At 29.9% G+C, this 16,932-nt stretch overlaps 1 protein-coding gene across 2 annotated transcripts in view; it reads left to right on the top strand.

Moving 5' to 3' along the window:
- Positions 1 to 16,932, top strand: part of LOC117167498 — a 64,191-nt gene that overhangs the window by 42,216 nt on the left and 5,043 nt on the right. The window lies entirely within an intron of this gene.

Raw genomic sequence — 16,932 nt, 5'->3', positions numbered from 1 at the left:
CTAGGGGAATAATTGTTTCAACAAATAATAATTTTTTAGTAAACTGAAAATTAGTTTTACAATACTTCACCCTGAATGTGACAAGAACCTTGTCTCCTAATTCGAATGAGTGGAATTTCACTGTAAATCAGTGCAACACTTATATCTTTCAGTTTCCGGGCACAATGCAAGAGGGTTGGTTCTGGATAAAAATTTTACCTAAATAATAATAAATAAACAATAAATAGCAAATAATAAATAATCATAAATACACGTATAAAATTCATATTGTTAAAGACTTTTCAAAGATTTCAATAATTTCACAAATGTTACCAATTATTTCGCAAAGATTTGTAACGATTTCAACAAGATTTGACTAAGATTCCAATGATTTCTTAAATATTTCAAAGATTTTACAAAGTTTGAAAATATTTTGGATAGGTTTAAAAGATTTTACAAAGGCTTCATTGGTTTCACAAAAATTTCACAAAGACTACAATTATGTCATAAAATATTCTGATATATTTCAAATATTGCACAAAGATTTGAATAATCTCGCGACGATTTTAATAATTGAAGGAGCGAATGAAATATCCACCTTAGCGCTCGAACACACGGGGAATTATTGTCCGCTGAGAAAATTTACAAAATTGTTTAAATTTGATTGTTGACCATCAATACTTGCAGACTATGAATTGAGAAAAATCTTCCTTCTCGGATTTAGTTAGTTTGCATCGCTCGTAGCGCCTCTTGCGGAAACATGCGAAACCGAGAACTTTTTAAAAATTCTCTGCTTTTTCCTTGACTAATTTTTCATTTCAAATCATTAATATTAAAATTCTAAGCATTTTAATCTTATGATACTTTTAACATAAGATACTTTATAAACGGAATAAAACAGTATTTTATATACAAATTTGAAATTTTCAAATTTATTAAGTCAATTCAAACAAAAAATGTATTTTTCTACTATTAAAGATGGCTTTTTGACAAAATACTGAAATTTTAAACAAAATAATTGAATTTTTAACATAATAGTTCAATATTCAACGTTCACGCCAAAAGGCAAATTTTCTCCGCAAAAATTGAATTTTTAAACAAAAAATATGACTTCAGCAAAAAATTAATTTTTCACGAAATTGATGCATTTTTACCCAACGAAAATGAAATTTCAAACTAAAAACTTATTATTTTTTTCAAAAAAGGCGAACTTTCAAATAAAAATATAAATCTTAAAAAAACGGAAAAGTTACATTTTCTATTAAAAAATTAATTGTAAACAACAAGAAATGTATATTTCACTAAACAGTTAAATTTTCAATTAAAAAAGATTAATATTCAACAAAATAATTAAACTTTTAACTAAAGAGATAAATTTTCAACTTAAAATATAAATCTTTAACAAAACAAGTGATTTCTTACCAAAGCGATAGAAGAAATTTCATTTTTTTTTTAATGAAAATTTAACTTTTTGGTTGAAAATCATTCTTCTCGTCAAAATTGTTGAACTCTCTACCAAATAGTTGCGTTTTTATCAAAAAAGATTAATTGCCTCTTGAAGCAGAAGAATTATTCATAATGAAAAAAGTTGAGTTTTCGTCCAAAAAAGATTTTCTAATTAAATAGTTGAATTCTCTAACAAATAGTTATATTTTTATCCAAAACATGACATTTTTCTAAAAACAGTTGGATTTTTATTTAAATAAAAACAAATTTTCAAAAATAGTTCAATTTTCATCTAGAAAATATTAAAATTTTGTTCATCACCCAAATATTATATTAAAACAGTAGAATTTTAAAGTAAAAATTATGACTTAACAAAATTTTTTAATTTTCAACCAAACAATTGCATTTTCATCCCAGAAAGGTGTAATTTCTACTAAAGCAGGTGAATTTTTAATTCAAAAAGACAACATTTTAAAAAAAAGTTGAATGTTCAACCGAAAAGTTACATTTTTATTTAATAAAGATGAAATTTCTCCTACAACAGATGAATTAAACAAAATAATTAAATTTTCATCCAAATTTATAACTAAAATGATAATCTGCAGAAGAAAGTTGTTGCGAATTTTCAAAATTCTAATCTGAAAATATTTTATTCATAAAGTTTTTAACTCGTCCTTTTTCTGAAATTTTAATCCTTAATTATTAGGATTCCAGATTCTTCAATTAAAAATAAGACTCTTCAATTTTAAAGGCTTTTAATTTAAAATGATACAATTTCAACTCCTTTCTAAAAAAATTCTACATTAAAAAAATAAGAATCTGAAATTTTTCAACTTAGAACGCTCTTAATAACAAATAATACTAAAATTTTCTATATTTCAAAATTCAATCTAAAAATGTACAATTTGGAACACTTTCAATTAGAAATAATACCATTTGGAAAACATGTATTTTAACGCTTTTCCGCAAGAGGCGCTACGAGCGATGCCAACTAACTAAATCCGAATCCATGCGTCCAAATTTTCCCAAGGCAGCATGGGAGTGGGGTCTCCTTATTCTACTTCGTGGTTCTCGCGTACCGAGTCGAGGTTAGATCGCCGTACATAATTTTCACATCGTCCTCACTTTTTCCCTCCAATGACTAAGGATCTAAAACTTTTTGGAAAAACTCCTTTTATCTCTAAGGAAGACTTTTCTAATGGAAAGTTGTCAAAATTCAAAACTTCCTCACACAACTTTCTCGTTTATATACAGGCATCCCAGACTTTGAAGAAAGTATTTTTGTAAATTCACTAGACAGCTCTAAAATGTTTTTATAATAAGATAAACACTCTAACAGTCGTAGAATATGTTCAAGAATGTTACGTAAAATTTTCAAGAAGAAATATCAAATCCCGACAAAAATTTGGCGAGCTGAATGCAAAAAAGTATTAATTCTTTTTTCGTTGAAAATTTTTGTTTTCCTTAAATAACTAAAAAACGAAAAAAACTTCGTATTTGGTTGTCGTTCAACAAAGGTGCGCAATAAATTAAAGATTTTAAAAAGAAATCAGTGATTTCCAAAGATAACAATAATTTCACAAATATTAACAAATATTTCAGAAGTAATTCCAAAATTTCAAAGATTTCCAAAGATTTTCCAAAGATTAAAAGAATCTTGCAAACATTTCAGATATATCTAAATGTCATAAAGACTGTAATGATTATTCAAAGATTTCAGAAAGATTTTAATTACTTTTACAAATATTCTCAAATATTTCAAAATATTTCAAATATTTCACAAAAAATTTACAAAGTTTTTCGATACATTTAAAAGATTTTGCAAATGCATGATTTAATTGCCAATGATTTAAAAAAGATTTAAGATATTTCACAGATGTTCCAAAAATATTTCAAAGATTTTCAAAGATATCAGAAAGATTTCGCAAAGACTTCAATGGTTTTGCAAAGATTTTAACAATTTCAAAAATATATCAAGTACTTCGAAAATATTTTCAAAGGATTTCAATGACTTTTTCAAGATTTGGTACAGATTTTTAATATTTTGCAAAGATTTCATGAAGATTTCAATTATTTTTACAAATATTACCAATTATATCAAAGAAATTAAAAAGATTTCGCAAAGATTTCGGATAGACTTAAAATAGACTTAAAAGATTTCACAAAGGATTTCCCAATGATTTCACAAAAAATTTCAATCGTTTACAAATTATTCATAAATTTAAACTATTTAAGAAATATTATGAAATAATTTTAAAATTTTATAAAAATTTCAATGATTTTCTAAAGATTTTATAAAAATTTTTTATATTTCGCAGTGGTTTCGGATAGTTTGAAAATATTTTTTACAAAGATCTCAAGTATTTCGTAAAAATTTCATATTGATTCAAAAAATTTAACAAAGATGTCAATGACTTTAAACAAAAAATTATTTCGCAAAGATTTTCAACGATTTTATAAAGATTCCAATGTTTTCCCAAAGAAATAACAACGATTTTAAAGGTTTCGCGAAGCTTTCTGATAGATTTAAAGGATTTTTCAGGCTTAAATAATTTCGCAAAGATTTTAACACTTTAAAAAATGTACCAGGTACCAGGCATTACTGATTTCTCGATGATTCCACAAAAATTTCAATAGTATACAAATGATTAAAAGATATATTTAAAAGAATTTCCAAATATTCCGGGAAGACTTCTTAAATATTTCCATGATTTCTGATCGACTTTAAAAATATCGTTGAGATTTAAACAATTTAACAAATATTATAAAATTATTTCTAAATATTGTTAATATTGTATATAGATTTCAAATGTTTCAAAAATATTTTAAATGTTCGACAAAGATTTCAATGATTTCCTAAAGATATGGATTAACAGGATTTCACAAAGACGTCAATTATTTCACAAAGATTCTAGGTAGATTTTTTGGAAAAATTTAAACTCTTTGATGAATTTAATCATTCGATTTCAGGGGGGGGGGCAAATCAATAATTAGCCCCTCCCTGGGTGATTTCTGAGAATGGCAAAAAAGACTTTTAACCAACTTTTTCAGCATTAATGATTAATATACGGTGAAATTAGAGCTTTAAAGTATTTTAAAACTAATTTTCAGTTTTTTAAACAATTATTATTGTCTTAGACAATTTGTTAAAACAAATCTTGCATGTTTAATTTTTTTCCCCTGATAAATAATTAAAATTGAGATTTTCCTGGAATTGATGACCCAATTAACGTCCGCTGAGAGTAATATTTGTGTTGTTGAAAATTTAGTACTTTTTTTACTTAATATTTTTATTTAAATACTATTGAGACTTGGGAATCATTTAAACAACTTATTGCAAGCTTATTGCAAGATTTTCTTTTCATCGAATTTTCTTTGTTAATGAAACAAATTGAAACTCTTGGAATGCAGGATATGCATGCCATTTTTTAGGGAGCAAACGCGTTTTTTTGTATTATTTTTTGTATGTTGTATGTGCACGTACATATGAAGGGAGTTCTTTTCGCCGGTTTTAGTTAAAGAAATATTCGAAGGCAAAAATAACAAAATAATATGAAAAATCGAAGTTGTGTAATGAAAAATCTACTGTTAAGGGAGCTCGGCAGTACGTTCGCTTAAAAGAATTGTTGCAAATTACACATTATAGTATATTTGCATCTTTAGACAGCTCCTTCTTACGATGCGAAGTAACTTTACCGCTCGAGGTTTTTCTAAATTAAGTAATGCTGTGCTACTTTTTCTAACGCAAGTTCAAAAAACACTGTCAGGCATCAACATTGATTTATACAAGATTTTTTTACATTGCTCATCATTGTTATCCTTTGCTGAACTACGCTACGCATATTTCTTTATCATTACAAAGTTTGTTTTATATTTCGCTTTGAGTAACTGCAATTTATATTTTCAAAAAACTTTGATTTTCAGTTAGTAAAAAGCCGCGCGCTTGTTTCTTCCGTTTTTACTCGGAGAAACAGTATGTCGCATTTTTACCTAGAAGAAATTTTGTTCCGTTTTTACTCGGAAGATTTGTTTGTTCCCTTTTTACTCCGAAAAATGTATGTACCATTTTTACTCCCAAATTTTATATGTTCCGTTTTTACTTTCAGCTGCTCAATTGATGTCCCACTGTTTACGGTTCGTCGCAGGTGTTCTTTCCTTCCTTATCTAAAGGAATCATTCTTTAGGTACAGTACGAGATTATCAAGGAGTGCACCTGTTCAGCGATTGTTTAGCACAGCCGGATTGATACTTTTGGACAAAAGACAGCACATGAGCGTTGAAGTTTTCGCAAAATTGATACTGTTTAAACCAAAGAACTTTTGTGGAAATTAAAATATAGAAAAATGTTAATAATTCAAATAAAAGAGACCTTATATACAAATTGAATTAAAGAAAAACAATTTTCCATAACTGTAAATATAATATTCAGCTTTATTACATTTGCCAGTTTTTAATCAAATGTATGAAATTCTTAAGATTCTTTTTGGACATTCAAATAATGTATTAGAGGTTTAATAAAAAGAACCCGATTAAAAATATTTCGTTTTGAGATCGACTTGGATCGTCTTGAGTTCGTCTGCAAGACGGCTATGTCTCGCTGGGTGCCAGAGACTAGATTTAGCAGCCGAAATCATTAGTCTTAAGTTTATGTCTAAGATTTACGACGTGTTTTGAAGACAAGGATGGGTGTACTTTGTTTTAAGACGAGAGGTCTTATTGTAAATCTTGAGGCCAGTCGAGGTTGACTTGCCTTAAGACGAGAAGTTGAAGTCTTGAGCGAGGGGCTACTCACTCTCTTTGATCACTTGTCGGTTTAGGTGTTTCTCTTACTTCCCTTCCTCTTCGATATGAAAATGAAATGGAAAAAGCTGTCAGTACCGATTGTGAAGCCAATATAGCCAGAAAAGTCATGAGATAAAAGCTCAAGTTCTACCACTACGCTAACGCGAAAGTTGGATTTGCCTACCAGGGGGAGGACGAGGTGTTGACGTCTTATTTTTATTCAAAATATTAAAAAAATCAAAAACTTATTACAAAAGATGTTAGGGAGTTTTGATAATATTATCAAAAGTTTATGAAAATTTATTGCAAATAAAATGTCCACTAATACATATCCTAATCTATTACGGACCTTTCTTCATCCCCTTTTTTATAACTATTATTTTTGTCTTCAGAGTCTGTCGCTTTTAAATTTAAGGTGAAAGATGTTTTAATAAAATATAAATTTAATTGTATTCAGAATTTAATATCGGTCTGATTCTACATAGGATTATTAAATACCTGACCGATAACAATTTGATTTTTTCTCGAAGAGTGATCCTTTTATTGATGGTGGTGATGGATTGGTTTGTCAAAACATGCCAAATATCGTCCTCCAATATCTTTTTTGGATAGTTGGATAGTCCCCCCTGAGGTTGGGTTTTCCTTAATAAAGGTACATGGGCTTCCTTAAAAATTCAACAACACCGGAATCGTCAGGTTAATACAAACTACTTGAAATTATACACCAGACTTGATCAGAGAGTGATTTAAGGATCCTCTCGGTGACAGGTCGTTTCCTTGCCGTCTTGATCTTTGAAGTTGACGTAAGCTCAAATTTTTCAGGAACGAAAATTTATTTATGAATACCCTGGCTTCTTATCAGCCCATCACCATTATCATTATTATTATTACTACTATCAATGATGATCGATGTAGTAACGCAAAACATTTTTTACGTGAATTGATGGTGGATTGGTTGATTTTTGTAGCGAATCATTTAATGAAGCATATAATGGAAGTGAATTGAATTGGCCTGAATGTGCACTTAAGGGGGGGGGGGGTTTAAACGTTAATTCGTGAAAAAAGGGACGTATTTACGAATTTTTTCACGACACAGTTGAAATATATTTATTAAAACCAATGGTACATTAAAATATAGCATTCGAACAATATTTTGTGAAATTTTCATGCAGAAATATAAAAAATACGGCAATGGCAGCAATTATTCGGAAGCGCCTCGGAAAGAAATAGAATTGCGGTGCCCCTGATAACTCGGTGCTGCATCATCTTAAATAAAAAAATCAAAGTTATTTCGTTAGATAATTGCTTTCACCAGATAACGCTGGGAGGGCTTTTCAAAGTTTCAATTTTTCGCTTTTTGGGAACACTTTGAAGTGAAAAACGCGTTTTTTGCGAAAAAATGGGGTAATTTGTTATTGTAAAATAAAAAATATTAATTAATTTGCGAAAACTTTCTAGAGTTACCTCATAAATTATGTACAGAAATAGTGTTCAAAATTTCAAAAGGATCGGTGCTGTAGTTTTGCAGTTAGGAGGGGCACCGACTTTGGAAACGTGAGTAGTGGTAAAAATACTACTAAACAATTTGGAATAAAACATTCATAAGCAAGTTTTATCGGCTTAACTCACATTAAATCATCGATGCCAGGTCCATAATGAATGTTTCTATCATCAATGATGTATAAAGCATCTTTTTGCCCCTGTCTACGACGAATCCTGCCTTCTTTGATCTGTTTTTAAGCTCTGAGTGGTGTTTTCCTCCGCTGAGTCATGTATGAGGCGCGGTTGCTAAAACTGCTGTATCATCGTTAGTTTTGCTCCGATTAATCTTAGATTTTCACACAATATTCTTGAAAGGTTTTCCATTCAAAAAATCAAACAAAAAAATGCAAAAAAATTAATTTAAAACGTCCCCCACCCCCCTTAATTTGTGAAATTCCATCTGTTCGTATATTATTATATTGAGATTACATAGATTTATAATTCAAATTATTTTTAGCACCAAGAACAAATTAGATTTTTCAATTAATTTGAATCAAATACATTATACTTTTTAGTATTATGAACTGTATTTCTGAAATTATTTGAATATATTAAAATGATAATGAAATACTTCTCTCATATCATCGACATATGTTAGGAAGTAAGCAGTATGAGAAACATATGTTTGACAATATGAATAAAGGCTGAAAAATTATGCAAATTTACGTAGAAATTGACTTCTTTTGTCGATACAGAAAGTTGCTCCCGTTAGGAGGGTTAAACAAATGACATTATGAACGTGACCAGCCATGCGCATTTAAATGCCTTCTGCATAGGGTCAACTTTTGTTCTGGTGATTCCTTCCTGCAAAGTAAATACCACATTAAGATAGCACGTAAGTCACACTTTTCTGCCTCTCATCGTCTTGAGATTTTTAAGCTTACAGTTGCTTCTTCCTCTGTTGGTGTCATGAAATAGTACCCTAGTGTATTTGCAAAGTGAAAAACTGTCTACCTGATAACATTCTATTTCAGTGTTGTTTTAATTTTTATATGAAAAGAAATTTTACCTAAAAAAGAGGTTTAGAAAATAAAAATTATGTTTATCTAGATTCTATATTTAATAAAACTTTAAATGCCCTAAGGAGGAGCTAAATATCGCATGTTGGGTAGGGCGACGCACCTCTGTTTTTGTATTTCTGAATGCGAAATTTTCTTCTTCTGTAGCTAAAGAATATGACTGCCATCATCGGGTACATTGCCATTGCGTGCTCCATGTGCAAGGACATGCACGGGTTTGCACTCGCTTTCATACGTTCTATTCATGCATTAGACAAAATTTCAAATATCATAAATTTCAATTATCATACATTTGCATTGCGACACTCGCCCTACAACAATAATAATTAGCCCATACAGACGGTTATATTTGAAAAGTAAAACGATGTAGACAAAATAAAATGGAATACCTTGAGGAATAAAAAAAGATTAAGTAAGAGAAAAAAGTTGAAATTAGTTTTGATCATTCTTTACATTAATTAAATATTGCAAGGAATATTTGGAATATATATATTTTTTGCATTCAATAAGAATCTTATATTTCGGGGTTCATTAAAAAACTGATTTTTGAAACTTTTTCAAGTCCTAGTAATTTGATCCGGTTTGTTCTAACGAAAAATGTGGCAACGATTATTTGTCATTCTTTTTTTATCTACTCTTAAACTATATTATAATCTATTGATCACACTTACAAAAATGTGCCCGCTGGGCGGGCATTTTTTTTATCATGCGCTCCGCGCGCGGAGCTTGCTTGCAAGTGTAAGAGCGTTAGGCGGGCATCTGTTGGATCACGTGCTTCGTGCTGGATAATGTATTTACCTTACACTACGCGCTTGGACCTTGTACTGCCCCCACATTTTTTGCATAGACCTTCTAAAATTGAAAGTAACAAGATCGAAAAGTCGAATTTAATTATTGTAAATTCTCTCATGTTAAATATCCTTTGTAATAACGTATTTCGTGCTTTGCACTGGAATAAAATTTTACAGAAATGAGCACATTTCTATATTATGTTTAAGTCTGTTACATTATTATATATGCAAATTTCTTCATTATCATAACTTAAATATCTGTACCTTAATTGGCATTAATCTTGATTCTCAAGTACCTTAAGAAATGTATCATTTACATAAATTTATGATTATTATTAAAATTCATCATCTGCATTGCTATTAACGCAGACATATTTTCATTTTATTGTTTTTATAATTTCAAAAAGTGTGCGTCCTATCAAGTAAAGGTTTAAAGCAAATTTTTAAATATCATGTAGGCGAACAACTTTGCCAATTAACATTTTATTGTAGCTTGCGTCATTTTTAAATGTATTTTATATTCTAATGTTATTTTTCTATTCAAGTAAAAATTAAAAATCCTGTGAAAAATCTATTTACAACAAATATATTAAACTTGTTTTGATGAATAACCTCTTAAAACATTTATTTTTTCGCACTTCGTGCCTGCGAACAACTTCTCTCTATTTATTTTTTTTTGTATTTTGTGCTTTTTTTACAAAAATTTAAATCTTTTTAATGTTATTTTTTACAATTAGAACCAAAGATACGCATTTCTTTAAAAAAATATTATATTAAATTTGTAGATGTATTTTCGGTCAAGAACTTCTGCCTATTTATTTTTTTCGTATTTTTTGGCGTTTTTCGAAACATTTTATTTTTCAGATTTCGAATATTATTTTTTACTATTAAAGAAAATACTAAGCTTTCTGTAAAAAATGATTAAAAGCAAATTTGCAGACATTTTTCAGATCAAGATAGCAAAATGATATATTTTGCATACTTTGACCGCAAAATCAAAAATTTCAATTTTAATGACATTTACAAGATAAAAAAAAATTGTTTGATCAAAAGCTGGTTGTAACCAAGTTTTTTCATCTTTTTGAGATACACAATTTTGCTTCTTAACATTTTTTCATCGTATGTTTTGGTGGAAAATGGACATTTTTATTTCTTGAAACAAATTCTTGAAGGTTAAAACCAGCATAGTTTTTAAAAAATGGATAGTTAATGAACTCGTCCTTTATTTATATGCACTAATTACATGTGCCACAGTTCATTATTTGCAAATTATTGATCTATTGGGAAAGTAGTTTTTGCTATCTCTTTGAATATTTGAACAGTTTGAAAATTATGTCACTTTTTTAATTTTCATTAAATGTTTAAATATAATTAGGACTTGTAAGTCTATTTATCATCTGCCAGAATGATTGATACGATTCTATAACTATCTTAACATTTGTTGTTAATTTTGAAGATGCTTAAATTTGGTAATTTTAGTTTAATGAATCTGCTTAACGAGATTGACCTTCATTTTGGGACCCTAAAAATTGTATCCTAGGCTGATTCGGTTCAGCAAATCCTTTAAAATTCAGCTGGGTAATAACTATTTCAGTAACAAAACAAACGGAAATACATACAGACATACATAAACACAAACAAATTGACATATAGACAGATTAAAAATAACTAGAACTTGTAAAACTTCAATTAAATGTCCTAGGAAAAGCATTATCGCGCTTTAAATGCAGATTTAAGGTTGTGCAATTTTCCATACCGTAAACTGTTTACAGTAATGAAAAAATGATTAATATTTTATCAAGGAAAAAAGTGCCGCTTAGTAGTACATTTTCAGTTCTAAAACATTTTTTTTTCATAAATTTGCAAGCTATGTTTTAAAGTTTTTTTTCTGTTTGAGGTCAGCTGTTATGAAAACTTCATACACGATACTATATTCTATAAAATGGCTAAGTACAACATAGTTGCACGGGATACAAAAATTTACACACTGGTACTTTGCATAATTAACTTTTTTGCAACAGAAATATTACACATTTTTCTTTATATTATGCAGTTTAGATTGATTTTAGCTAATGAAAAACTACTCAATAAATATTAATTCCACTGAAAAAATGATAATAAACTAAAAAACCACTGAATACATGCCAATATTTTACATGAACTTTTTCCAATTTTAAGTACTAATTTATAATACGATTACTGCTCACCGAAGCAAATCAGTTCTCCGATTTCATTTCAAGACTTTTTGAAATTAATTAAATTATTATTTGTAATGAAATATGTAAACGTAAAATATGTACTATAATCGTGACCCATATTTTTCGAATCAGAAGGTACTAAATGAAGATTTTACCTAATTTTAGCAAATAAAAATTATTTCTTATTACAAAAAAATAATGTTTGTTCTATAAAGTAATTTCTCGACATATTAAAAGCTGAAACAAAGAAACGCTTTTCCTAGCCTAAATGTCAAGCTATTTTCCATAATTCTTGATTTATCGCCACCGACAATATAAATATATTTTTTTACCCATGTGCACTATTTGTATAAAAAAATACTTTGATTTCCACAACAAGCACTGTCCAAATTTCCTTTAAAATATTTTAGGCTTGTATTTTTAAGGGTAAAATACTGACGCTTATGTGATTATACCTCAAAACTCACGATTACTGGGACGGACCTTACTGTTCTCCCTACTTAGTTTTTTTTCCTCAAATCGGTTAACATTAACGGCATTAGCAGTTTTATTTTTATTCGATAAGTAACAAGTTTCTAAGTATCATTTAAATGGTTTCTAAATGTTTAAATGTTATTATTTGTTCAAGAAAATCTCTTTCCTGCAAATCTCGAAAAGTAACTCTTTTTTCGGATGAAATTATACAGAATTATAGATGATGAACTTTTATTTTCTGGAATTGAGGGGAAAATTAAAGAAAGTTAAGAGTATTACTTTTGCGTTTAGGAGATTCGCCAATTATAAAAACAATTACCATTCATTATTATTCATATTTCGACGTGTCCAAATGAGAAGGTGCCATCTCGGCAGAACCAAATAAAAAAGTTCCCTACTTTAGAGGGCGTTCGTATTCCCAATACTATTTATATGGGATCCTTAAGCTTCTATGTTTCGCCATCCGAGATGGCAACTTTTCATTTCGTTCTACAGAGATGGAACCTTGTCATTTGGACACGACAATGTGTGTAAAGAAAAACAAAGGCATCACTAAAATTATTCCCATACAATTTTTTAGTGCACTACACCTCATAGTGTAAACATCTGGTACTTTTACATCATATTAAGTAGGTAATGCGCTTTTTTCTTTAAACGCAAAACAGCTCCTATCTTCAATAGGTGCCGAGTTATGGTCCTTTAAATAATTCGGATTAAAAAAAAGTAATTCCCAAAAAAATGCAAAAATCTAGCCTCAATAAGTCATAAGTTATTTCCTCCCAAAGTTGACCACTTTTGACCTTTTTTCAGGGCAAATATCTCGTTTTCCGTTTTTTGCAGAATGATTCGCTTCTCAGTGAAGTTACGTATGGGTCCTGTATGGGTCCAATTTTTTAATTAATATTTCATGCACTAATAGCTCTGTTGTCTAATAGTTTCAGGGGCGTAGGCAGAAATAAATTTCGAGTTAGAGGTTGCAAAATAATTGAAAACTAACACAGAATTCAGAAATATCGAAATTCAATATAACATGTTTCCTATAGTTTAATGGTTCCCATGATACTATAGTTCCGCAGTTTCTAAAGTGAAGTAAATGAAAGTTATCGAAAAGTTAAACAACGCAATATCCAACATGAAAGTTTTAAGAAACGTAAGATTCAACAATATGAGCGCATTTCTGTAACAGCGACATTAAAATTAAAATTATTTCTCGAAAAAAAGATCCTACTCCATCTTCTCTCCATTGGGAAACGAACCAGATAAATTTAAAATTTTGAAAAACACTACGTACATGTAAGATTAAAAAGTAGAAAATAATATAAATAGAAGAAAAAGTTTTTAACAGCAGTTTTATAATCCCAATTAGTCTACATCTAAGAATGTTCAAAACTGTTTTTTTGGATGAACTCATTTCTTTACCATCCCGGAGGGAGAGTGTCCGCTCTTTTTAGTGGCTTTCCCAGTAGGACATCGGAAATTGTCATTCGAAATATTGTGTGTGTGTGTGTGTGTGTAGAGTGAAACCCTTCAATAGCTCGTAGGTAGGTCTAACAGTGGGTGCGCGGGATCTGCGGTTGCCACTCATACGAGCACTCAGGCTTGAACATACAAAAGCGGGGTGGGTTATAATGAGTTAGTTTTCGCCCACCGTGAGCCCCAAACTCGGCGGTATAGAAGAGTTTCACTGTATATGTTTCTTTTAAAATTGAAAAAATATTTGTAAATATATATAAGATAATAATTATGATTATACTAAAAATATTAAAATATTACACGGTGGATTAGTTCTATTGGGAAAACTGCTAAAACTAAGCACTTGACACTATTCCTCCGAGGTCGTATTTTTAGCCTTCAAATTTTTCGAAATTTCCTCTAGTTTAATTTTAGTGTTAAAAATTTTGCTCTGAAATGCAATGGCGCGGTTTAGTCTACGCAAACACGATTTTTGTAACTGTTTCAAAAACATTTTCGGGAGGAATAGATATAATTTCTATAAAACATGTAATTTTAATCAGGACCCCTTAGACCCGTTTTAGCAAAAAAAATCTGCCCGCTTTGTGGGCACATGCTCATGGCGCGCGGCTCGCATCCTTCGTAAGTTTGAGCCCGCCCAAGGCTCGCGATGGTTGATCGGATATTCGTTCTTCGCATTTGGAATGCTTGAATTACACTTTATCAAAATGACTTCTATTAAATGGGAGTATTATTATGCGTCTTCAAATTATGAATTATCTACAAAATTAAGTACAGTCGAAGATTAAATTTCTCAAAGCTCTGTAGGCTTTGAGGTACACATTCTCATCATGACAATCGTGCTGAGCGCTCGATTTTCGACAGATATTTGTAAACAGGTTTTGTTCAATCTTTTTTCTCGTAACTTTCGTCCTTTTTCCACACATTTATATTTTATTTTTTTTAGTTTCAATGTTATTTTTCATGAATAAAACAAAAGTACGCGTGCCATCAACAAGTGATTCTTAACGAAATTGCAAATCTTTTTTGGGATATCAATTTTTTATGATTTATCTTTTTTGTGTCGTACATAGTTTGACCAAAAAATGGAATTTTTGATTTTCCATTATTTTTTGTGCAATCGAAATTTGAATTTTCGATTTCTCAAGAAAATCTAAGATTTTTTAATGATAATCTTGTAGGGATTTCAAAAAGAAATGTTTTTCTTTTCTCGACTTTTTTTAATATCATGCGTTTTTTGGCTTGAAATTTTGATTTTCGGTTAATTAAAATTTTTTGTAAAATGCTATAACTCTGAGAATTTTTATTTATCGGAAAAAGTCATGAGAATAATTTTTTTGTTCTTTTTAATAATAAAAATATCCGTACATAGAACTTTCAAATTCAGAAAAAAGTGGTGTCAAAAATTTTCAAAATGCGCTCGTTTTTGAATTTTCATCAAAAATGGCTGGTGAACGAACTCGCCCTTTCTTTTAGGACCTGAAAAAGGGTGCTAAAGATGGATTTGATCCGTTCATTTTTTTTAGAGTTATCGTGTTTACGGACGAACGGCCGGACGGACAGACAGACAGACAGATAGACGCCATCGTAAGAACTTGATTTTCGGATTCAGGGGGTCTCGAAACTTGAAGATCCGTTGAAAAATTGTAATGTCAAATTTCCGACAATTCTAATACTTTTTCAAACATAAATAATCAGAATGTAAAAAAGCGCAGTACCTATATAATACGACGAAAATACCTTTTTCGCACGATATGTCTGGATTATTATGACTTTACACAAAAGCGGGATCGCTGTATTTAGAAATTACAAAAACTCACCTGTTTCAATTTTGGTGAAATTTAGTTTCTTTATAGACAAATTTAATGATAACTTCATTGTTTTTTTACATGTGTTCACAATTAATATTTTCTCTAAAACCATACCATCTGGAAATAATACATTGACATATGGGCAATTCCACAGAACTTTTAGATTTTCAATTTCGCGCCGTTTTCACGTTTTTGTCTCATATACATATATATCAATACTTTAACTACCATATGAACATTTTGAGTAGCAGGTATGACAAAAAAAAATGTTTTCCATGGGTTTTTTAAACTTTGTGATCTATCTGTGAAGTCAGAAAGTCATTAGAAAATGACAATTTTTAAAATAGTCTTGTGACTCGGTTTTTAAAGATCCTCAAATTATTATAGGAGCGCTGTCAAATATTTTGATGCATCAATAATTGGAAAAATATGAGGTATATATGTAAAATGAACCTACAAATCTCACATATGTGCTATTGTTCTACAAATAGTAACATGAACATGAAAACATATGACCAGCTTTCATTAATTATTCAATTTTGTACTACAGTGAAACTCTTTAATAGGCCTCCCTTCTATAGTCCTTCCGAGAATTGACGATTTGCCACAGTTAGGTATAACAGGAGCTCAGGCGAGCACTGAAGCGTGAAGAAACAAACGCGTAGCGGTCTATAATGAGTTAGTTTCCACCCACCATCATCCCCCAAATCGGCGCTATAGAAGAGTTTCATTGTATTTTGTTGTACGAAATTTACGTCGTGAAATTTTCTTTATTTCTCATCTTTCAAGTTCGTTTCTCTTATGAAGAGGAATTAATCGCGACCACCCATCTTATTGTGCCTCTTATTTTCAGTTAGTTAGAACAGCTTAAGAATTGCGTCCAAAAATGTGATCGATATGACGATTTCAGTTTTACATGAAGCACATTCAAAATAAACATTGTATAACCGATATCGCAACTGTAAACTAAACTGTCTAGATTAACTTTCATGACAAAAATAAGGCATTATTCTTACGTTAAAAGAAATTGATATTATAAGCAAATGAATTTTTATTCTGCACGGAAAAAAGTACACTGTAAGATGTATAATTTCGCACTAATTTCACACAGTAAAGCTGAGGTTTAAAGCGTACAATCCACGCCGTTAAGTAAAAATCGATCACGCATGCAGTTTTTTTAGGGCTTGATGGTGTGAATCTGTGTACCAAATATGAGAAATGGGATGTAAAAAAAATGTAAGTTGCAAATTTAAATCTAATTGAAGTAAAATAAAAGTTCCGAAAAAAATCTCATCATTTGTTGCAGGCTTTTTTTATTTAAAAAATTTTGGAATATATATATATATGTGTGTGTGTGTGTTTGTCTTGTGTGTGTGTGCGCGCAGGGTGCTCCCCGAGAACAGTAGTTAATCTTGTG

This window comes from Belonocnema kinseyi, chromosome 2, assembly GCF_010883055.1.
Source record: "Belonocnema kinseyi isolate 2016_QV_RU_SX_M_011 chromosome 2, B_treatae_v1, whole genome shotgun sequence".
Taxonomy (NCBI): Eukaryota; Metazoa; Arthropoda; class Insecta; order Hymenoptera; family Cynipidae; genus Belonocnema; species Belonocnema kinseyi.
This window is presented reverse-complemented; position numbering and strand designations above follow the sequence as displayed.